Here is a 24,379-nt window from a genome sequence, read left to right as displayed (position 1 = left end):
GCAGAGCCCGGCCGGCGGGGGCGGGGAGGGCGACCCCAGGCCGGGAGGCCGAGGGGTCGCGGGGCCGGGGCCGAGCGCAGCGGGGCCGGGAGCGGAGCGCAGGGCCGGGGGCAGAGCGCGCGACCAGGAGCGGGTAACAGCTAGGGAGCGGCGCGCAGCGGGGGTCGGCGGCGGGGAGTGCGCCTGCGGCAGGGGTGGGGGGCGCGGGCGGTGGGGCGCCCCGGGCCCCCGGACCCCCGCGCTCTGGGCCGGGCCCGACGATGCTGACGCCGAGGCGGCGCCTAGGGCGCGGCGCGGGGCAGCGCTGAAAGTTGGGCGGCCCGCGGGGAGCGGCGCGGGACGGCCGGGACGCGCGGAGACCCCAAGACCCACGCGCAGACCGAGCGGCAGCCGGGGAGGGGGGCGCGGGCCGGCCGGCCGAGTTCGGAGGCAGGAGGCACCGGGACTCCCCTCTCCGCGCCCGGGACGCCGCCCGCCGGATCCCGCCGTGGGATGTAGCGCCCGCTCGCCGCCTCCCGGACTCTCGTCGGACCCTCCGCCCAGCGGTAAGCCGCGCTCGCCCACCCCGGGCGCTGTCCGTCAGTCTGTCCCGCCGCGTGCGTGTCTGTGTGTCCCGGGCCCGCCGCTCCGGCCCCGCCCGCTCCGCACCTGATCCCGAGCTGGGTCCCGGCTGCCCGGCGCCGCGCGCGCGGTCCCGTGACTCCCCGGGAGCGGGCGGGCTCTGTCCGTCTGGGAGCGTCGCGGTCTGGGTTGTGTACTGGAAAGGGGGAAAGAGGTGGGTGGAAGGGGTCTTGACCTCCTGCCCCGGCCATGACCTTTCCCTGCCTCCACCCACCTCAGTTGTCATGCCGGGGAGCTTCAAGGCAGGTGACTTGTGGCAAGGTGGGGGATGGCGCCTTTCCGCCTCCCCAGCTGCAGCCTCGTTGCAAATGGCCCTATGATCTGAAAAACGAAATCCCACTTCTCATGTGTTGAGCGCCTGCTTTGCGCCACACGACCCCAGGGCGCAGGGGCAGGGATCGGTAGAGGAGGCACTGCATTCGTAGTGATAGAAACTGCGGCTCGGGAGGGAGGCAGAGGCTGCTTTTTCCTCCGAGTGTAGGGAGCACCCTAAGGCAAGAGAGGTCTCAATGAGCCTCCCTCAGGGAGAACTTCCCCTGCAACCTGCCAAATATACCCCCACCAGTGTCAGCCTCCCTGCCCCCTACCCACACTTCTGCCCCCAGTGTCCCCGCTTCAGGATGGAGAGGATGCAGGGAGTTGAGAAGTGGCAAACTGGGTGGGGTGGAGCGGAGGGCTCTGCAGGGCAGCCTTGCCAGCTGACAGAGCAGGGCCTCAAGAGCAGTAGAATGTTCAGCAGCAGGTTTGGGGGAAGTGGGGAACTCAGGGAGGGAGGCCCAGAGAAGGGCTGGAGCTGTGTGTGTGTGTTCTCCCCCACATCGAGTCCCATGACCTCCATGGCTTCAGGCCTTTTGGAGGCAGTTAGCAGGACTTTAGGGGCCAAAGGGCCTTGCTGTGGCTCTGGCTTGGCCTGTGATGAGGGGAGCAAAAGGTGGAACAGGGCAGCTGGGGTAAGAGATGGGTGCAGCATGGTGGGAACAGAGACTGTTGGCCACTGAGCTGACCCATATCCCAGCTGGAGTTGGAAGGGCTGAGCCTAGAACATTCCACTCCATTCTCATTGGGAGGAGGGACTCTCTGGGGTTTTCCACACTGGGCAGTGGGTCTCATATGTCCTCCATTCAGGCTCCCAGAAATTGGCTCAGCTGGCTGGGAGAGCAGCCCTCTGGGCTGGTCACTTTCCTCCCAACTGTCAACTTCCATGTCTGTGGCATGGGGACATCACTCCCTGCCCCAGTGACCTCCAAGGCAGGCCCTGGGCTCCATGAGCAGAGGGCTGTTCACAGGCTGGGGAAAGCGCTGGGGAGATGGGAGTAAAGACTCACTTTACCTTAAAAGACAGATGAACAGCTAGTGGGTGGAGGTGGACGTGCGGCAGTGGGAATATGGTGGAAATAGAGAGCTGACCAAGGAGGAGTGTCCAGGATTAGAGTGGGAATCTGGGGTACTATTCCTCATGGCCCTTTGGGTTATCCTTGAAAAGACAGCTCTTCTCTCAGAAAATCCTCTGGAGTGACTGTGACCAGGCAGAGCTGGTTGAGTTTCTGCTGGGTGACCTTGGGTGGGTGGCTTGACCTCTCTGAACCTCAGTTTCTTCAACTGGAGAATAGGGATGATGATACTGACTTCATCAGGGTGTTGAGCACTTTCCAGATTGTGTCAGTTCTGTGAAAGCCGCGTGCGCCAGCCTGGAGCATAGTAGGTTCGTAGACATTTGCGAAAGAGAGAATGAAGTAGCTCTGGGAGATGCTGTGAGAAGATGTCTTAGCTTAGGATAAGAAGGAAAGGGAGGAGGAACAGTGTAGGCTTACAGGGCGGGCTGCTTCTTAATGTGGATCTGGGGGAGGCGGGGGCGAGTGCTAAGGGGGGTGTGAGGAGGAGGGGGCCCCTCTGCGGGGACCACTGAGTCACGAGGACATGTAAGCGACATGACAACCAGCAACATGGTAACCAGGAAACTAGCAGCGGTGGGAAACAGAGCTGGAGCAGTGTGGGGTGGGGGTGGCGGGTAGGCCTGGCAGCGCCGGGCTCAAGGGGTCCGGGGAGCAGCCAGGCTGGCCCCTCAGAGTGAGGAGGGGAGGCCCAGGGCCAGGCGAGCTGGGGAAGAGATGGGGGCCCTGAGAGGAGGGAGGGGAGGCACTTCGGGGCTGTAGGGCAGGGGGCTCCTCCTGCACCACCCCAGGCTCCTCTCTGCTCCTCCACATCTCCACTTTTCATGCCTCTCCCCCTAGGATGCCAAATTTGGCTCACGCAATCTGTCGTCTCTCTTCTGAGATTGGCACCGGGACGAAAGCCGAGTGCATTACATCACCACCGCCGCCGCTCCCCCTGCACGAGGAGAGCAGGAGGGGAGGGCCAGAGGGCCAGGGGCAAGTGGCCAGCCCTCAACTTTCTTTCCTGTCTTCCTGCTCCCTCTTTCCACGTCAGTCCTAGATGCTGGGGGGCTTCTGGGGGCAGCCAAGCAGGGGCTAGAGGCAGGATGTGGGCTCCAGTCTTGGGGAGATCCCAGGACCAGGGCAGAAAGTCAGGTCATGTTGCCAGCCCCCTGTCTGGATGGAGCCTGGGGGCAGGGGTGCTTGGTTGAGGACCCTGGTCTGTCAGTGCCTTGCTGTGTGACCTTGGGCAGCCCCTTGCCCCATGCAGAGTCCACATAAGTATAGAGAACGGCCGGTCACTTAATATCTTGGTGATTCTCCTGAAGGAAGTTGCCCTTAAGTTCTGCGGCTCTCCTGGGTCCAGAGTAGGGAGCCCTGGATTTCAAATCACCCTCTGACCTTGAGCAATTGGCTTCACCGCCTCATGCCTCCATCTCCCCACCTGTAAAATGGGGATGACAGAATCCTCAAAGGCAACAGCTATGAAAGCAGGAGACAGGGCTAGAGATAGGGGCTCTGACCCTCAAACAGACACTCAGGGGCCCGTGGACCCAGCATGCTGGGCGGGGGGTGGACAGGGTAGAGTGGGAGGGTGCCTGGATTCAGACAGAAGGTTTGGAGCTTGAATCACTGGTCTGATGCTTTCGTTTTACAAAAGTGGAAACTGAGGCCTGAGGGGAAAGTGGACCCACCAGGGTCACAGTGATGGTTTGGGGGTAGAGGAAGCAGAGTCAGGGCCATCGTTTTACAAAAGTGGAAACTGAGGCCTGAGGGGGAAGTGGACCCACCAGGGTCACAGTGATGGTTTGGGGGTGGAGGAAGCAGGGCCAGGGCCTGAATCCAGGGCTCCTGGCTCCCAGCCCCACCTGGAAGCAGACACATGTCCCTGTGTAACACTGTGACAAGCCCAGACAGGACCCGGGAGCTTTGAGGGCCCAGCTCTGACTTCGGCCGCCTCCTTTCTCCCTCCCTTCTCTCCAGATCCCCTCACCCCCACTGTCCTTGGGCACTAATCCCCTCCCTCTATTGGTCTCTTTGAAGAACTCCTTTCAGTCTCATTTTAAAGCCAGTTTCAGGCAGTCCCAGGCAAGGACAGGTTGGATTTGGGGTTAAGCTGGAAGCTTATGCTCCATTCTAGAAAATTCCCAGAGCTGGAGGTGGAGAAAGATGGGAAGCAGCTGTGGATGTTTTGTCAGATAGTGAGCTCCTCAATCCCAGAGGTATTCAAGCAGAGCCAGGTGAGCACCTGCCAGGTGATTCTCGCCTTCCAGGTGAGGCCGAGTAACATCCCCACTTCCAAAATCCTAGGAGCCTTTGGTATTTCCCAAAGAGGAGCTGGGAAGCAGTGCTCATCACTTCCCTGCTTCCCAGTGAGGAAACACATTTGCTCGCCAGGCACTGGGCTAGGAGCTTTTGCAAATTCCCATTTAATTCTCCATGGCAATGTTGATTTGATGTCCCCATGTTACAGATGGGAGAGCCACGGCTCAGAGAATCTATGTGATTTGTCCAAGGTCACACAGCAAGAAAGCAGAGGAGCCTGGGTGTGAGTTCAGACTAGTTGAATTCTCGGGGGGTCTCTGGGGCTTCCCTGGGGAAAGAGTGGAAAGCGCTCCTCCCCTGGGCTGGGGCTTGGCAGGAGATGGTCTAGTCGCCCCCACAGCGTGACACTCCCTCAGGGATCCTCTGGCTCCTCTGGGGGCTCCATTCTGAAGACAGATACCACCATGCATCGTAGGGGAGAACTCATTTCATAGATGAGAAGACTGAGGCTCAGAGACAAGGAATGACCTGCCTGAAGGTGCCCAGAGAGTTAGATTAGGGCCAGGCTGCCTGTCTCCTGGCCCAGGGCTCTGTCCCCTATGCCAGTGAGTGAGGAGCGGCCTTTGGGCTGACGGTGGTGGCATGAGGTGTGAGGTCGGGGATGCAGAGGGCTGAGAGAGGGCTGGCTGCAGGCTAGGGCTGCAGGAGGAAAGTTATGGGCTCAGGGCGCAGGGAGAGGGGAGCAGAAGGGAAATGGCACACGTGTTACAGAGCCTAGTGAGGTCAGTGGGACCTGGCTGGCAGGAGAGGGTCTTGGAGACAGCTTCCTTGGGCGGCTCTCTGTGTGACCTTAGGTCAGTCCTTCACCCTCTCCGAGTAATGTCCCCCATCCACGTGAACCTGGGCTGAACAATCTATTTCCACAGAGTAGCTGTGCTTGGGCTGCTGCTGAAAAGCGCTTCTCCCAATGATGGGAGGACTCTGGGTCCTGAGCAAGGGCAGGCGGGAATCCTGGGGATTGGCGTAACCTTTAAGCCTCCTCTGCGGACTCAGCCCTCCTTGGGGTGTGGGGGATCGCCAGGCACAGCCCTTCTCCTTTTCATCTTTATTTTTCTCCTGTTCCCTCTTCCCCTTGCTACGTGGGCTGATCGCTGCTCAAACTTTTAATTCAGATGGTAATTGAAATAATAATATGGGCTGAGGCCCCTCTGCTTGTGACGCTGCAGCTGGTGGAGCTCGGCTATGAATAGACCTTGAGTCACACACGCGCGCTCCTGCAGGCGCGCACACAGGCGCTCACGGGGTGGTGGGTGGGGTGCAGCATGGGGAGCAGGGGTGGGCTCACGCTCCGGCTTGCTCTGGTTTTGGCCACCCACTCCCAAAGGTCTTGACCAGTCCTGGCCCCACGGCCCAACACGGGGTCCCTGTCGTGAACCTGGAAGACTGTTGACATAGATGGTTCTCATTTACAGAAGGAGAAACTGAGGCTCAGCAAGGGGAAGTGGCTGGCTGGAAACAGGCTGGATTTGAATGGATGGGCTTTGCCTGATTCTAAGACCACACAAGCTGGGAAACTGGTGGGGAGGAGTGCTGGGGTGTAGCCCCTGCCCCTCCCTCTGCACCCTTTGCCCCACCTGCTCACAGCCCCCTCTCAGCCTGCGCGTGCATGCTCAGGCGTAGACACAGACACAGGCACACGCGCATGCGCAGGCATGAGGGCTGCTCAGATGGCTGGTGCCGGTGCTTGGTGGCTGGGGTAAGAGCAGTGTTCTCAGGGTATTGCTGCAGGAGGGAGGCTGAGTGCCAGGCTCTGCACTGGGCTTCATATTCATGATTTCACTTAATTCTCCACCACCCTGGGAGAACCATCACCCCCACTTCTCAGATGAGAATACTGAGGCTCAGAGAGAAGCAAGGATTGGTTCCAGGCCCCTGGGTAGAAACAGCCACGTATGCTTTGTCCTACTGTGCACCCAGAGCCAGCCCCTCCAGGACCCTCATTGGCCACCTGAAGGGAGGTGGGTACATGTCTGCCAGCCTGAGCCTCCCCTTTCCCTCCCCGCAACAGCTCACCCACTCCTCCCTGTGGCTGCTGGCCGGTCCCTGACCAGCCCTGCTGCCAACAGCTGGGACGCCTTTCCTCGGCAGGCAGGGGAGGGTGAGGTGCCCCAGAGAGACACTGGCAGGTCAAGAGGTCTTTAGGGGCTACCAGGGAAGGGGGTCCTTGGTGTTCCCGACCCCAGCAGGAGCTGTGAAGGGAGAAGGCAGCGTTGTCATGGTGACCTATCAGCTGGGAGCTTTGGTCTAGGCCTGTGCCAGCCCAGTGGGAGGCCCCCAGCAGGGCAGAGGGGAGATGGGGCATGGGAGGTGCAGTTGGGCGGAGGAGCTCCCTGGGACTGGGATGGAGGAGAAGCCCCCACCAAGCTCCACCCAGCAGTTCCTGTCTGCCCCTGCACTGGCCTTATCTCCATTACCTCTCCTGGGAGATGGAGAAACCGAGTCCAGAGACCACCAGGGTTTGCCCAGGATCACACAGCAATGGTGGCAGAGCCTGTCAACCCGGAGCTGCTCCTGACTCTTCTGTGTCCTGATGGCCCCCAGGGCTGCCGGCCCCTCCTCTCTCTGACACTCCCCAGAGCTATGGGGTTTGGGGGAGGGGAGCAGGGTCTGGGCCTCTTTAAGCGCCCTCTCCCAAGAAAATCCCCAGATGGGAGCAAAGGGAAGGGCAGCAGTCTCTGGTCACAGCAGTAGGAAGGGTGGCCTGAGTCAGGGGCCTGGGATCGAATCCCAGCTCAGCCCCTCACTGGCTCCGCATGACCTCAGCTAGGCCACTGTTCATCTGGGGGCCTCTCTTTGCCCGTCTGTGTATCGGGGGCCACCCATGGGGATAGTGGGGCGTGTTCAGCTTTTTCCTGTTTTGCCTGTCCTGGGAGAAGCTCATGCACCAGCGACCTAGGCTGCAGGGATGGGAGGGTTTTGTTTTTTGTTTTCTGTTTGTTTGTGTGTTTGTTTGTGATGGAGTCTCACTGTGTCTCTCAGGCTGGAGTGCAGTGGTGTAATCTCAGCTCACTGCAACCTCCGCCTCCCAGATTCAAGTGATTCTTCCGCCTCAGCCTCCTGAGTAGCTGGGACTACAGGTGTCTGCCACCACGCCCGGCTAATTTTTGTATTTTTAGTAGAGACGAGGTTTCACCGTGTTGGTCAGGCTGGTCTTGAACTCCTGACCTTGTGATCTGCCTGCCTCGGCCTCCCAAAGTGCGGGGATTACAGGGGTGAGCCACTGCACCCGGCCGGGAGGGTTCTTTAGTTGGGCCATGGGGTCGGGTGCATGTGCTGTGGGGAGCTGACCCCATTTTACTGATGGGGAGATTCAGGCCTAGGTGAAAGGTGTGCCCATCTTCAAGCTGGTGGCAGAGTTAGCCCCTGGGACACCTCAGTGAAGCTTTCCCCACCCCGCTGCAGCTCCTCTCCCAGCCCCCACCCTAGACTCCCCCAGGAGCCTCCCCTCTCCACATAGGCCTGCGAAGCCCAGGACCCTCTGCCCTGTGAGCGTGAAGGTACCACTCAGCCTGGGAGACAGATGGCATGGGGTCCGCAATTAGGGGCTCCTTGGGGCCATGCAGGGGAGGTGGTGGGCACAGGCTGGAGGGGCCCTGGCTGGGGGTGAAATGGAGCAGGCAGAGGGGCTTTGGGCATCCTTCAAACCTCATGCCCATGGATACCCTTCTGCAGCTACCCTGACAAATGGGCCTCAAGTCCCTCCTCACTGTTCCTCACGGGGAGCTCCCCATCTCCGGGGAAGCCCACTCCTGTCTGGAAGGCTCTGCTAATTGATCCCTGCCTCCCTCTGTCCTTCGCCCTGCCTCTGGGGCAGAGAGACCCAGCCTGCTCTCAGCAAGACAGGAGGAGTGGCCCGCCTCCCACTCCCCTACCCCAAGGCTCCTCCAGCCTCAGTTGTCCCAGGTAAGGCCCATGACTGGGACACAGAAGATCTGGGTTCCTGTCCAGCTCCACCCCTGAGCAGCTGTGGAATCTGGGGCAGCTTTTCACCTCTGAGCCTTCATCCCCTGCCCCGTAAGGATGGGCTTTTGCCTCTGTTTCTTTCTTTCTTTTTTTTTTTTTTGAGATGGAGTCTCGCTCTGTTGCCCAAGCTGGAGTGCAGTGCCGCGATCTCAGCTCACTGCAACCTCTGCCTCCTGGTTCAAGTGATTCTCTTGCCTCAGCCTCCCGAGTAGCTGGGACTTCAAGTGCGCACCACCATGCCGGGCTAATTTTTGCATTTTTAGTAGAGACAGGGTTTTACCATGTTGGCCAGGCTGGTCTTGAACTCCTGACCTCATGTGATCCATCCACCTCGGCCTCCCAAAGCACTGGGATTGTAGGTATGAGCCACCGCGCCTGGCCCTTTGTGTCTGTTTCTGAGGGTGACTGGGAAGATCCTGTGAGTGAATGAATGTATCATAGCTCGCTGATATGAACTACTTTGTGGCCCAACCACTCAAGGGCACTGCTGGGCCTGATTTCCAGACCCCTATCACCAGCCACTGCCGTGGGGTACCACTTCTCTGAACAGCCAAGCCTCCCCCGGCCCTCCCTCCCCCAGGCCCCCAGAACTGCTTGGGTGGGGCAGGGCTGGCTGAGTGCCAGCCCCGCCATAAGGCTGCAGAGCCTGAGCCCACTTGACCTTGGAAAGGGCCTCTCTCTGGCTGGGCTCCAAGGCTGCCCCCAAGAGACACCGGGCAGTGGCTGGGCAGCAGAGAGAGAGAACTGGGTGGGGCAGAGAGGGGACCGCTTGCCAGAGCTGTCCTGGGTCCCTGAGACAACAGGCTAGAGGACAGAGGAGAGTGACCAGCCAGTCACGGGAGGGGCTCCGCTTGGCAGCTGCATCAGCAGCCCGGGCAGAGCTTACTCCTCGCAGTCAAGTAGGCTGCCTGAGAAGGAGGTGAGCGTCCTGTCCTGGGAGATGTGTAAGCAACTGCTGAATGGCATCTGTTGGGGGGCAGGCGGGGCTCTAGTACAAGACCAGGGGAATAAATTGGACCCAGAACCTAAAGAATCCCTGTTATTTGGGCTGCAGAGTGGCAGTCCTGTGAGCTGGGGGATCTAACAGACTTTTCCCAGTATTCCCCCGTTACATCCAACAATTGCCCCCATGGTTGTGCGTCACAAAGCCCGGGGTCCAAACACCTCCAGTCACAGCTTCAGGACACACGCTGGATCCCGTTTCACAGCTCCTAACCCCCACTCAGGCCAGTGCTTTAAAAATTGCACACAGGTCCTGCCCCATTAGTGGGCTGGGAAACTGATTTAGTGAGTTGCACTACTTGTTTTCTGAAAATGAAATTAAAAAGAAAATTTCAAAATACTATGCATGTAGTGAGGGTAAATACTATTTTGTGACGCTCTTACTTCAGCTCTAAATATATAACCGGGTGCAGTGGCTCACGCCTGTAATCCCAGCACGTTGGGAGGCCGAGGCGGGAGGATGGCAAGAGCCCAGAAGGTTGCAGTTGAGCTGTGATCGCATCACTGCATTCCAGCCTGGGCATTGGAGCAAGACTCTATATCTAAAAAATAAATATAAAGTACGTTAAAATAACAAACAGGATGTTTGCTTTTACTGCGGATTTTGGTCAAAAAGCTTGAAAGCTACTGTCCCATATAGAAATCCAGGAGGTGCCCCGATAGAGGCTCTGATGCGCAGGTTCCTATTTCCCTGGATGTTTGGTTCCTAAAGATGTAAGTGCCACGACTTCCAGGATGCTGCTGTCCTGCCCTCAGGAGTAGCCGCCTGTCCCTTGCTCAGTGGACCACCCAGGTCCAGGGCCCCACGCTCCTCCAGAGTCACCACTTCTCCCCAGGGCCTAGATCCCAGGCTGGGCCAAATTCCCTGCTTTCCGCTCAGCCCAGGCCCAGCCCTGCTCTGTCCTTGTGCTCTCTTGCTTGCCCCCATCTTCCTGGGACCTTCTCTCTAGGCCTTTTCACACATACCCACCCACACACACACGCATGCATGCACACATGGGTGCATGGAGCTCAGCAAAGCAGGTTTGTGACTTACTTGCTTCCCTTCAGCATACAGTAGGTGCTCAATAAATGTTCAGTCAATTATTTACAGAGCGCCCTCCGAGGCAAGGCACTGTGCTGTGCTGAGACACATCTGGCACCTGGCAGGAAGGCAAAGCCTATGCCAGCTCAGGGGACGGTTAGGGTGATGAATGAATGGATGGATGGGGGTTGGCTGGAGCTGGAGATTCTCTGGCCTGAGGAGTCAGTGGGGAGGTGGTCAGAAGTAAAGAGGTGCACACAGCCCGTGGTCCCCCCATGGCAGGCATTTTGTTAGTGACAGTCCCTTGGGGCTGTGGCCCAGCACTGGGTCATGGGCAGGGGCTGACTCTTCCTCCTGCTGTCTCTCGTCCTTCTGAGGCCTCTGTCTGCCATGCCTTCTCCCACTAGGTCCTGTACACATGTCCCTGCCACCCATCCTTGGGTGAAGCCAGGACATCCTCCCCCGAGCCCCTGACACCTGAGGGACACCTGGGAAGAGAGGCCCATGCTCCGTGGAGGGTGAGGCAGAGACTTGAGCCCTCTGACATCCCGTCCTCTCTCCCCTCTGCTCATGACCACTGTGCTCTTGTACAGTGACACAGAGGGTCTCCTGGTCACTGCTCAGAGGCCACCTCCACTGGGAAGTTCTCCCTGACTACTGTGTCAAAAATAGCTTCTCCTTGGTCACGATCTGTCACATGGCCCAGTTAGACCCTTCCCGGGAATTGTGATGGGCTGGGTTATCTTGTCAGTCGTTAGATGTTTATGAAGCAGTTACTCTGTGCCAGGCTCTGGGAGTTGGGGTGAAGTAGGGAGACAAAGTTCCTGCTCTTAATGAGGTTGCAAATGAAACTGCTTTGGCTGCTGAGGGCTGCCAGGAAGATCTGAGAGCTGGATGGGGAGGGAGGGCCTCGGGGCCCCTTGGGACAGGCAGCCTTTGAATCAAGATCTGAATGGTAGGAAGGCCCGAGTGGTGGAGTCTTGGAGAAGAGAATTTCAACCAGAAAGAACAGCCAGTGCAAAGGCCCAGCGATATGAATAAACTCGGTGCGTTAAAGGGACGGGAAGGAAGGTTCTCTTCCAGTGGTTGGGGAGTGGAGGCGGTGAGGTCAGAGAGGGCAGGACCTCCCCCGAGGCCAGGCATTCATCCCGAGTGCCCTAGGGAGACCAAGAGCTCTGATCGGGGAGTGATGTGGAGATGGACTGCGGGAGGTGGGGGGAGGCTGTGGGAGGAGGCGGCAGGCAGAGGCTGCGGGCTGCAATAGTGATGTGGCTCTTTGGGATGGATGACTGGGTGAGGGGATGCATCCGGGGCCCCGAGGTTCACCTGCTTTGGGCAAGCTCCCGAGTCCGCTGTGGGATGATGATAATAGCACCTACCTTGCAGGTGTGGACCCGTGAGTGCTTGGCCCTCAGTGAACACTAAGTGTGTGTTAGTTATTATCCCACTGTTGCTGTTGGGCTTAGGGAAGGCTGGAGAATGACGCCCAGATGTCAGGCCTGAGCGACCTCCTGGGAAGAGTCACAGACTGAGATGGGGAAGACAGGAGAAGGGAGGACAGGAGCATGGCTTGGGCTTGGCAGTACCGGGTTCGCGATGCCTCTTTACTGTCCAGCAGACACAGGGAGCAGGAGCCAAGTGGGCTTGTAGCTGCCTGGGGCGGAGGTGCAGGCCAGGTGGTATTTTAAGCCACAGGACTGGATGAGATCACAGGGAGGACTGGGGAGAAGAGAAGGGAGGTGGGCTGGCCAAGCTGGGCACTGCACGGTGTGGGGGCATGGAGAGGCCAGAGGCAGGAGAGCAAGGGGCGACCTGGCGAGGGACCCTCAGGCCTGGAGGACTCGAGAAAGACAAGGGCCAGTCCAGAGCCTCCATCAGAGCTGCTGAGAGGGAAGGGGGCGCAGGGGAGCCCTAGAGGGGGCTGAGGGGAGACTAGGAGGTGAGGAAGAGTGGAGAGTAAGTCATCCCCTTCAAGAAGGGCTGCAGGCCGGGTACGGTGGCTCACGCCTGTAATCCCAACACTGTGAGAGGCCGAGGCAGGAGGATCACTTGAGCCCAGGAGTTCAAGATCAGCCTGGGTAACAGGGAGGGCCTGTCTCTACAAAAAATTTAAAAATTAGCCAGGCACGACGACACACACCTGAAGTCCCAGCTATTCGGGAGGATCGCTTCAACCTGGGAAGTCAAGGCTACAGTGAGCCGTGATAGTGGCCACTGCACTCCAGCCTGGGTGACAAAGCAAGACCCTGCCTCAAAAAATAAAAAAAGAAAGAAAGGCTTCTGCACTTTACAGTTGACAAACCCCTGCCCACGCTGTTCGCCTTGGCAGCATGCCTGTGCACTGGGTGTTATCCCTTCCCATTTTACGGATGTGACTCAGAAAGGTTAAGAAATTCTCCCAAAGCCACGCAGCCCATAGGTGAAGTGTTCTCAGACTTTCGGGGCCACAGTCCTTTTTGACAACCTTATGAATGCTATGACCATCCTCTGGAAAATATGCATGTGTACACATTAATTTTAAAACTTCATGTGCATTTCCCCACAGGTAATACATTCATACGGTTCTAAAATTCAAAAAGACACAATGGGAATACAGTGACAGTTCTGCCTCCCACCCTGTCCCCAGCCACCTGCTTTCCCTCCCTGGAGCAGCCAATGTCACCAGCTTCCTGGGTCACCATCCACAGACAAGCAGAGACAAGCAAATATGTGTATCTATAAATTTCCTCTCTCTCCTTTTTTACACAAATGGTAGCTACTATACTCACCGCTCATCACTGTTGCCTTTTTTTGCTTAAAAATACATCTTGAAGACCTACATTGCTCCTCACAGAGCTCCCTCCTGGCTTTTTCTGTCTGTGTGCTGTGCCATTCGTGGATGGCCATTTGGGCCGCTTCCAAGCGGCGCCGCTGAAGGCAACGCTGCTCGTTCCCCACGTGTGAGTCTTGGGCTGGAGTCCCAGGAGGGCCCAGCAGGCGATACCACCCAGTGGCCTCTGCTGGATAAGCGAGGGAGTGGGGCTCGAACTCAGTCCTGACTGTTCCTCACTCCTCCCTGCTCCCGCGTCACTTCTTTAGGGGGCACCTGCTGGGCCCAGCCGAGCATCCCAGGGAAATCCTGTGTGTGTGTGTGTGTGTGTGTGTGTGAGTGGGGGACATTAGCCCCCATCCCCCAGGGTTCTGGGAGACACCCCCCACCAGCCAGCAGCCCCAACTCCTGGAGTCTTGTTTGCTGACAGCTGAGGATGAGGCAATGGGATGGGGGAGCAGCAACCACCACCTCACTCCTACCCCCAGCCCCACCCAGACTGGAGTGCAAGAATGAGGGTCAGATGATGATCACACCTGGGCTGTGCCAAGGTCACCGCTGCTGCAACTTCCCTGACCCCCGCCCAGCACAGCTCCCAGCCCCTCCCCAGCACCTCCCCTTCTGCCCGGCCAGGGAAGAGATTTCCCTCTTTCTGGCTGGGGAGGGAGGGAAGCCAAGTGGAGGAGGGACTTGTGGCTACCGCGCTCAGTCCTCAGGTACTCCAGGCTGGGCAGGGCCTACCGGGCAACTCTGCTGAGAGCTCCCTCTCCTGGCTGTGAGCCAGCCTCCCTCCCCTGCTGCTCCTGCTCTCTGGCCGTCCCCCTCATCTGCTCCTCAGCTTCTCTGCCATCTGTGGGGCTGCTGGGGCCAGGGCTGAGACCCTCTCTCCTTTTCCATGCCTTTGGCCCAGGCGGTCTTGCCCACCCTCACAACTCAACCTGTCACCAGCGTTCACCATCTCATGCACCCAGCTCTGCCCGCTCTCTCTCTGAAGACTCAGGATCTGACGTGGGGTAGACATCTGCATTTGGACATTCAAAGCCACTGCACACTGTAAACCGTCGCTCCCAAAACCTGGCCCCGTTTCAGTCTTCCACCACTACTGGCCACTCTCGACAACCCTCTTCCACCCCCAAACCCTGCGGACTCTTCACCCAGAATGCGTGTGTCCCAAATTCATCTCCTCTTGAGCTCCATGGCCGCCATCCTGGTAGCTCCAAGCTACCATCATGGTCTTCTCACCAGCCTAACACACTTCATCACAGCGACTGGCGCTGTACTCTGGACAGTGCACGCTTCAAAGGCCGGCTTAGACAAAGGCCAGGGTGCCGCTGGGATTATATTGGGAATGTTTATCTTTTATTTTTATTCATTATTATTATTATTATTATTTGAGATAGAGTCTCATTCTGTTGCCCAGGCTGGAGTGCAGTGGCGAGATCTTGGCTCATTGCAACCTCTGCCTCCTGGGTTCAAGCACTTCTCCTGCCTTAGCTTCCTGAGTAGCTGGGATTACAGGCAGGCGCCACCATGCCTGGCTAATTTTTGCATTTTCAGTAGAGATGGTGTTTTACCATGTTGGCCAGGCTGGTCTCGAATTCCTGACCTCAGGTGGTTTACCCGCATCAGCCTCTCAAGGTGCTGGGATTACAGATGTGAGCCACCATGCCCAGCCCATTTTTTACGTTTTAGGGAAAATGTTTCACTATGTTGCCGAGGCTGATCTGAAACTCCTGGGCTCAGGCAATCCACCTGCCTCAGCCGCCCAAAGTGTTGGAATTACAGGCATGAGCCAATACACCTGGCTAGAAATGTTGTATTTCCTTTTTTTTTTTTTTTTTTTGAGACGGAGTCTCGCTCTGTCACCCAGGCTGGAGTGCAGTGGCGCGATCTCAGCTCACTGCAAGCTCCACCTCCCGGGTTCACTCTATTCTTCTGCCTCAGCCTCCCAAGTAGCTGGGACTACAGGCACCCACCACCAGGCCTGACTAATTTTTTGTATTTTTTAGTAGAGATGGGGTTTCACTATGTTAGCCAGGATGGTCTCAATCTCTTGACCTTGTGATCCGCTCGTCTCAGCCTCCCAAAGTGCTGGGATTACAGGCATGAGCCACCGCGCCCACCCCGAATGTTGTATTTCTTAAGCCTGGTGGTAGATACACAAGGCTTTATTTTATTTTATTTTATTTTATTTATTTGAAACGGAGTCTCACTCTGTCACCCAGGCTAGAGTGCAATGGCATGACCTTGGCTCACTGTAACCTCCGCCTCCTGGGTTTAAGCGATTCTCCTGCCTCAGCCTCCTGAGTAGTTGAGATTACAGATGCCCAGCACCATGCCTGGCTAGTTTTTGTATTTTTAGTAGAGATGGGATTTCACCATGTTGGCCAGGCTGGTCTCAATCTCCTGACCTCATGATCTGCCCGCCTCGGCCTCCCAAAGTGCTGGGATTGCACCTCACAGGTCCAAGCAGTCCTCTCACCTCAGCCTCCTGAGTAGCTGGGACTATAGGCATGCACCACCACACTCAGCTAACTTACATTTTTTGTAGAGATGGGGTTTTACCATGTTGCCCAGCATGGTCTTGGATTCGTGGCCTCACGTGATCCTTCTGCCTCTGCCTCCCAAAGTGCTGGGACTATGGGTGTGAGCCACCATGCCTGGCCAAAAGGCTTTATTGTATTACTCCTTATTCCTATTTGTCTTAAATATTTCACATGGAAATTTAAAACCAGACCAGGCAAAGCCTGACAGCCCGCCAGCCCTGAGGGTGACATCCGCAGCCCTTGCCACCTCCTGCCTCTGTGGCCTCTTCCTAGTCCGCTCACTCCCAGGCTCACTTCACGGCCACAACTTGGCCTTCCTGCAGCTTCTCAACACCAAACTCAGACTTTTGGAACTCCTTTCCCTTTCCCTTTCTCTTTCCTTTCCCTTTCTTTTCCTTTCGTTTCCATCTTGCTCTGTTGCCAGGCTGGAGTGCACAGGTGCAATCTCGGCTCATTGCAGCCTCTGCCTCCAGGGTTCCAGCGATTCTTCTGCCTCAGCCTCCCAAATAGCTGGGAGTACAGACGCCCACCAGCACGCCCAGCTAATTTTGTGTATTTTTAGTAGAGACGGGGTTTCACCGTGTTAGCCAGGATGGTCTCGATCTCCTGACCTCATGATCCGCCCACCTCAGCCTTCCAAAGTGCTGGGATTACGGGCGTGAGCCACCGCACCTGGCCCTTTTTCTTTCTTTCTTTTTTTGAGACAGTCTTGCTCTGTCACCCAGGCTGGAGTGTAGTGGCACGATCTCGACCTCCGCCTCCCAGGTTCAAGCAATTCTCCTGCCTCAGCCTCCCAGGCAGCTGGGATTACAGCCACCACACCTGGCTGTTTTTTTTTTTGTTTGTTTGTTTTTTGTTTTTGTTTTTTTTTTTTGAGACAGAGTATGGCTCTGTCGCCCAGGCTGGAATGCAATGGCGTGATCTCGGCTCACTGCAACCTCCCCATCCCAGGTTCAAGCAATTCTCCTGCCTCAGCCTCCCTAGTACCTGGGACTACAGGCTCCTGCCACCATAGCCAGCTAAGTTTTGTATTTTCAGTAGAGACAGGATTTCACCAAGTTGGCCAGGCTGGTCTCAAACTCCTGACCTCAGATGATCCACCCCCCTCAACCTCCCAAAGTGCTAGGAATACAGGCGTGAGCCACCATGCCCAGCCTAATTTTTGTATTTTTAGTAGAGACAGGATTTCACCATGTTGGCCAGGCTGGTCTGGAACTCTTGACCTCAAGTGATCTGCCCACCTCGGCCTCCCAAAGTGCTAGGATTACAGGCGTGAGCCACTGCACCCGACCTCCTGGAGTATTCTATGCCCCACTTTCACAAAGATATACAGTTCTCCTGACCGACTCCCACTTACTACCCAAGTCTTGGCTCTGCCACTTCCTCACAGAGGCCTTTGGAAATGCCCATCAAACCAGAGCCCCCCTCCTCTGTCTCACTCCATCTTGCACTTTTCCTTCAAACTGCTTAACGCCACGCACATCCAGCCACCTGGGGTGGCAAATGCCTGCCATCCAGTGTCTCTCACCAGCTCATCCATAAGCCGGCAGAGTCCAAGGCCTGCGTCTGGCCCACAGCTAGCGTGCAGTCCATAGTAACTGAGTGGGAGCCCCAGCGGGGCAGTGGGGTGTTGAAGCCCCACCGGCCACCACTGAGGGAGCTGGGGAGCTGAGGTTGTTCTGGAAAAGAGAAACTTCAGGGATCCACTGACCTTCACATCCCGGTGGGGAAGATGGACACAGGTATTTGTGGAGGGTGGGAAGCTCTCCAGCAAGGGCAGAGGCCTGGCGTCAGCAGTTCAGCAAAGGGCGCGCCCATGGGTTGAAACAGGTGGCCTCTGGGTCCTCCAGCCCCCAGGGCCTGTGATTTGTCCCTGACAAAGGCCCCCTGGACATTCTGGGGAACTTGCTTGTCAGCCTGCTCCAAGTCGGGGGCATTGCTTGCTTGTTGCCGGCCAAGTGGTTGGGAGGGCCCTGTGGGGTGCAGAGTGGGAGGAATGAGCCCGTTCACCCCCCGCTGCTTCAAGCCCCTGTGGAACCCAAAGCTTGATCTCCAGGATTTGGCTGGACCTGAAATCAGGAACCTGGGTCCTGGCTCCAACTTGCCCTGTGATCCAGTTTCTCCTTCTCCACAGGACTGACTTCACAGAACCTGGCACGTCGTAGGACTGGATGATTACTGGGTGGAAGCAAGCGTGTGACAGTATTTCTTCAAGAGGACAGTAGCATGCCTTGTTAGTGTGCTTGGATGCCATTGCCCAGGCCCACATCCTGGCTTTATCACTTATAAGCTGTGTGACCTTGGGCAAGTTGCTGAATCTCTCTGTGCCTTGCTTTTCTTACTTCTAAAACAGGGGTAATGATAATTTCCTCTGAGATCATTGTGAGGATGATAGGAATCGATGGGTGTAAAGCACAGAGTAAATGCGTGCTCAATGCTCAGATGCTCAGCCAGGATTTTTGCGATGTCAGAGGGTTGCCTGGTGAGGGAGGGGCTAGGTGTGCCACAGTATTTCCAGGTACGGAAGAAGGTGGGGAGGGAGACGACTTTCTTGAGTACCCACCATGTGGCATGCGTTTTTGGGACAGTCCACATCAGGCCCTGCAGGTAGGCACTGCGATGTTCCTTTCACCAATGGAGATACCGAGGCTCAGAGAATCCAGTGACCTGCTAGAACCCAGTGGGACTGAGCCTGGTTCCAGCCCAGCTCTGTGTGATCCGACGCTGCTGTTCTTGTCCACTTGCTCCCTAGTGCAGTAAATGAAGACAAACTGGGTAGGGCCCTGTGGATGAGGCCCAAGCGGGCTCTGGGATGCTGCATCTGAAATTCAGGGGAGGAAATCAAGAGGGAGCAATGTTCAGCCTTGAGTAAAATGCACCTTATCGATCACTTACTCTGGGCTGGGCACGTGGTGTGCATGATCCCATTTATCCTCATTACAGTCTTAGGAAGTCTGCTCTATTATTAGCTTCTCCTAAACATGGGGCATGCAGGGACTAGAGAGGTTAAGTGCCTCGCATAAGGTCACCTGGGCACAAAGTTGTTTGGAGGCTCCAGAGCTGAAGCCGCTGCATCAGGATGGGGGTTCCTGAGACTCATGAAGAGGAGGGAGTCAGGCCTCCCAGGGACAGGGGACTGCAGGGCCTGCAGAGGGCAGTGGCAGGTGGGGACCCTGCCACAGTGTCTCCTGTGGCTCAGTCTGTCTTTGGCTTCCCTTACTCTTGGAGGGGTACAGCTCAAATTGCTGTGGCCCTGGACTCTTGAGTTCTTTTCCTCCCTGCAAAGCTCCACATGTTGGAGTGGAAAGCCCCTCCACTCCAATCAAATCAGATCTGAGGGCCTCAGCTGGAGTGGGGACAGACTGTGCTCCTCAGGGCTGGGAAATGGAACAGTGGTGTTAATTCTGTCTATTTCTTTCTTTCTTTTTTTTTTTTTCTGAGACAGTCTTGCTCTGTTGCCCAGACTGGAGTGCAGTGGCACGATCTCAGCTCACTGCAGCCCCTGCCTCCTGGGTTCAAGTGATTTTCCTGCCTCAGCCTCCCAGGTAGCTGGGATTACAGGCACCCGCCACCACGCCTGGCTAATTTTTTTTTTTTTTTTTTTTTTTTTTTGAGACGGAGTCTCGCTCTGTCACCCAGGCTGGAGTACAGTGGCGCGATCTCAGCTCACTGCAAGCTCCGCCTTCCGGGTTCATGCCATTCTCCTGCCTCAGCCTCCCAAGTAGCTGGGACTACATGCGCCCACCACCACACCCGGCTAGTTTTTTGTATATTTTAGTAGAGACGGGGTTTCACTGTGTTCGCCAGGATGGTCTCAATCTCCTGACCTCGTGATCCACCCAGCTCGGCCTCCCAAAGTGCTGGGATTACAGGCTTGAGCCACCGCGCCCGGCCAATTTTTGTATTTTTAGTAGACACGGGGTTTCACCATGGTGGCCAGGCTGGTCTCAAACTCCTGACCTCAGGTGATCCACCCGCCTTGGCCTCCCAAAGTGCTAGGATTACAGGTGTAAGCCACCGTGTCCAGCCAATTCTGCCTATTCCTTCCAGGGAAATCCTCCACCCTTCAGGACCCGTCCTGGGTGCACTGAGTTACGTCCTGGGCTGTGTCCCCCGACCTCCACTGCCCTGTGCTCACTCCCTCTGGTGGGATGTTTGCTGGAGAGCTGGCCTCCCCTTCTAGGCCCAGGAGGGCTCAGGGATGGCTGGGGCTAAGGAGACTCAGGAGCGCCCCCCCATCTGTCACCTGACTCCAAGCTCTGTCTGAGTGCCTTGTTTTTTGTTTTTTTTGAGACGGAGTCTCACTCTGTCGCCCAGGCTGGAGTGCAGTGGCCAGATCTCGGCTCACTGCAAGCTCCACCTCTCGGGCTCCCGCCATTCTCCTGCCTCAGCCTCCCGAGTAGCTGGGACTACAGGTGCCGCCACCTCGCCCGGCTAGTTTTTTTGTATTTTTTTTAGTAGAGACGGGGTTTCACCATGTTAGCCAGGATGGTCTCGATCTCCTGACCTCATGATCCGCCCGTCTCAGCCTCCCAAAGTGCTGGGATTACAGGCTTGAGCCACCGCGCCTGGCCTGAGTGCCTTGTTTTGTATACTTTCCCATCTCTCCTGCCAGGGAGCCATGATGGTCCCCCCATCTCGCAGACAGAGGGAAGGAACTTCTGACCAGAGCATGTTAGTGGTGGAGTCAGGAGTGGAAGGGGTTCCCCGGCTCCCGGTGCAGCATTCTCGGTCATCAGCAGCTGCATCTTTGTCATCACTGTTATCAACATTAGTTTTTGCACTTTACCTGCAATGTAATAATGCGTGGTGGTTGTCATGTTCACAAGGCAGTGGCCTGATGAGGAAGGTACCAGTATCGTCATCTCCAGTTGGCAGATGAGAAAACTGAGGTTCAAAGAGGATATGCTTGGATGTGACACAGCTGAGACTGAGAGCCAGGTCTTGCCACCCCAAACATGTGGGTTTAACCAGCACATTTTTTCATATCGAACAGAGGCCAAGTGCTGCAGATAGACAGTGAGGCCTGAGGGCTCAGAGCAGCAGGGTCAGAGAGCCTCAGGGGCTCAGGGTAGGTCTGGAGGGATGGGGAGAGCCTAGGGGTCCCTGGTTAAGCCAGGTGATATGGCAGGAGAAGGGGTCCCAAAGCCAGAGGCTGGGGACCAGGGTGAGCCAAGGACCTGGAACCAGTCTGACTCAAGTTAGATTTCCAGCTTTGTCACTGCTGCTGTGTGGCCCCCAAGCTCAGCATCATCCCCCAACCCCCTGGCATCTCTGTAGCCTGCAATTCTTCAGCTGGGGAGGAGAAATAACAACCCTTCTTGTTACTGTGGTAGGCGATTAATAAATACTTGTTAAATACACAAAGGATACAGTGATGCTTCAGTGAGAGAGAAGAGGCAGCGCCTGGCATGGAGTTGGCAGAAATTCCCTGAGAGGGGCTGGAGAGAGAGGATGGCTGGTTCCTCAGGTTGAGCTCTGTGACCTCGGGCAAGTCACATCACCTCCCTGGTTGTCTCACCCAGTAACAGTCACCTAGAAGTCTGGCGGTGGGATGACATGAGATGCACGATAGCCCGGCAAGCTGGCACTGGCCACTGCTCCCCAGGCGTGAGCTCCCCGCTGCTGTCTAAAGGAGCAGAGTTTCAGGCAGGGCTGGAGCTGCTGCCTGGCTCTGGCAGGGCCTGGCGGAGGTGCCCCTGCAACGGCCACCATGTTTCTGGTCCGTGGCACGGGTTTGCCCTCGAAGCCTTCCAGGTGCTGGGACCTGCCGAGGCTGCTGCAAGCTGATCAGGATTTCTTTTCCAAAGGGGGTTGTGGGCAAGGACAGATAAGTTCGTGTCCTAAAATTGTCGGGAAAACCTAAAAGTTGACAGGGTTGGGGTGGTCTTCCTGCCTCCTCTGGACCCCCAGAAGGCAGAGTCTCCAGCCCCTCCCTAATTCCTCAGGATGGGGCAGAATGGCTGGTATCAGTGGTGAGGCCTGAACTTCCTTCCACAGTTGTTGACTTACTGTGCCACCTTGGACACGGTGCCATGCCCTGTTCTTGGCCTTAATTTCCCCAGCTGGCTAATTGAAGTCTGGACTAGAGACTTGCAGATTTTGGATGTTTACAGCACAGTAAGATTAAAAGAAAGCCAGACGCAGTGGCTGATGCCTGTGATCCCAGCATTTTGGGAGGCTGAGGCAGGAGGATAGCTTGAGGCCAGGAGTTTGAGACCAGCCTAGAAAACATAGTAAGACCCTGTCTCTATAAAAAATAGTAACAATCGCCGGGCGCAGTGACTCACACCTGTAATCCCAGCCCTTTGGGAGGCCGGGGCAGGCGGATCACGAGGTCAGGAGATCGAGACCATCCTGGCTAATATGGTGAAACTCTATCTCCACTAAAAATAAAAAAAATCGGCCGGGGGCAGTGGCTCAAGCCTGTAATCTCAGCACTTTGGGAGGCCGAGACGGGCGGATCACGAGGTCAGGAGATCGAGACCATCCTGGCTAACACAGAGAAACCCCGTCTCTACTAAAAAATACAAAAAACTAGTCGGGCGACGTGGCAGGCGCCTGTAGTCCCAGCTACTCGGGAGGCTGAGGCAGGAGAATGGCGTGAACCCAGGAGGCGGAGCTTGCAGTGAGCTGAGATCCGGCCACTGCACTCCAGCCTGGGTGACAGAGCCAGACTCCATCTCAAAAAAAATAAAATAAAATAAAAAATAAAAAAAATCAGCCGGGTGTGGTGGCGGGCACCTGTGGTCCCAGCTACTCGGGAGAGCAAGACAGGAGAATGGCGTGAACCTGGGAGGCGGAGGTTGCAGTGAGCCGAGATCACGCCACTGCACTCCAGCTTGGGCGACAGAGCGAGACTCAGTCTCAAAAAAAAAAAAGTAATAATCAATTTTTATTTTTATTTATTTATTTTTTGAGACAGAGTTTCACTCTTGTTGCCCAGGCTGGAGTGCAATGACATGATCTCAGCTCACTGTAACCTCCACCTCCCAGGTTCAAGTGATTCTCCTGCCTCAGCCTCCCGAGTAGCTGGGATTACAGGCACCCACCACCACGCCCGGCTAGTTTTGTATTTTTAGTAGAAACGGGTTTCTCCTTGTTGGTCAGGCTGGTCTCAAACTCCTGACCTCAGGTGATTCGCTCGCCTTGGCCTCCCAAAGTACTGGGATTACAGGCATGAGCCACCGCACCGGGCCAATAATAAATTTTTAAAAATTAAAAGAAAAGTCTGGTAACCGGTGTAGCACTGTAACTTCTTCGTTTTGCCAAGAAAAGACATTAACATTTTAAAAGTGGTCAGCATCTCCTGTGACCATCACTTTCTAAAAAAATGTTTGCAACTGAAAGAGTCCCAGGATATAAAGGACAGTGGTACCATTGATGTTTTTTTGAGATGGAGTCTTGCTCTGTTGCCCAGGCTGGAGTGCAGTGGTGTGATCTTGGCTGACTGCAACCTCTGCCTGCTGGGTTCAAGCAATTCTCATGCCTCATCCTCCCGAGGAGCTGGGATTACAGGCTTGTGCCACCATGCCCAGCTAATTTTTTTGTATTTTTTGTAGAGATGGGGTTTTGCCATGTTGCTCAGGCTGGTCTTGAACTCCTGGCCTCAAGAGATCCGCCTGCCTGTGCCTCCCAAAGTGCTGGGGTTACAGGCGTGAGCCACCGTGCCTGGCCTATTGATCCTTCTTAGGCTCATTTTGTCATGGGCTAGTGGCCCACACTGGGGGTTTCGGAAACCTCAGGCCCCACTTCACCAATCCCTCTGGTTCTATCATTTATATGTCAAGCTCTGTGACCTTCATAAAAGCTGGGGAGGATGAGTAGTCCCTTAATTGGAGGAGGACCTGACCCCAGGGACAGGAAGAACTTGTTCAAGGTCATACGCAGGGCAGTGGCAGGGGGCCTCCCCACCTCCCGGGGCCTCCATCACAGAAAACATGCCTCAAACTGCATTCTTCTAGTGCACATTCCATGCAAGCAAATTAGGCCCTGCATCCCTGCACCCACAAAAGTAGTTTAATCATAGGAATAAAGCAGACACCTAAACAGCCAGGACTCTTTTTTATTGTATTATTTATTTATTTACTTATTTAGAGATGGAGTCTCACTCACTGTGTCACCCAGCCTAGAGTGCAGTGCCTCAATCTCGGCTCACTGCAACCTCCGCCTCCCAGGTTCAAGCAATTCTCCTGCCTCAGCCTCCCTAGTAGCTGGGATTACAGGCGCCCACCACCATGCCTGCCTAATTTTTTTGAATTTTTAGTAGGGACAGAGTTTCACCAAGTTGGCCAGGCTGGTCTTGAACTCCTGGCCTCAAGGGATCTGCCCGGCCTCCCAAAATGCTGGGATTACAGGTGCGAGTCACCACGCTCAGCAGGGCTCTTTTTTAAAAAAACACCTCTAGTCAGAGGAGGATGGTACTGAATTGTCAAGGCCTTTTGACCCTCTCCTGCCATCGTCAGCCTTCCCCAGGAAGCCCCATGTGACAAGGAAGAGAAAACCTGGCCATCTCCTGGTGGTTGTCACATGAGAACACAATGCCCAGCTCATACCCTTCACTTTTTGGCCAGGCCTTGCACAGGTCAGCCTCGAATTAGCAGCGGAACCTCTCTCTCCTGCTAAAATGGTCTGTGGTGGCAGCAGCGTGCACTTATTTGAGCGAGTCACTGCAGACCAAGGGTTTTCAGGGGGATGGGGTGTCACGGGCTGCTGC

General features: G+C 56.1%; 1 protein-coding gene across 1 annotated transcript in view; it reads left to right on the top strand.

Moving 5' to 3' along the window:
- KCNJ4 (potassium inwardly rectifying channel subfamily J member 4) overlaps positions 1 to 24,379 on the top strand; it is a 29,912-nt gene continuing 5,533 nt past the window's right edge. The window contains exon 1 of the mRNA XM_033189554.1: positions 1 to 545. The gene's annotated coding sequence lies outside the window, so the exon portion shown is untranslated. The remainder of the gene's footprint in view (positions 546 to 24,379) is intronic.

The sequence above is a fragment of the Trachypithecus francoisi genome, unplaced genomic scaffold (genome assembly GCF_009764315.1).
Source record: "Trachypithecus francoisi isolate TF-2019V2 unplaced genomic scaffold, Tfra_2.0 Contig01580, whole genome shotgun sequence".
Lineage (NCBI taxonomy): Eukaryota > Metazoa > Chordata > Mammalia > Primates > Cercopithecidae > Trachypithecus > Trachypithecus francoisi.
The sequence above is the reverse complement of the archived record's forward strand: the minus strand, read 5'-3'. Positions and strand labels throughout refer to the sequence as shown.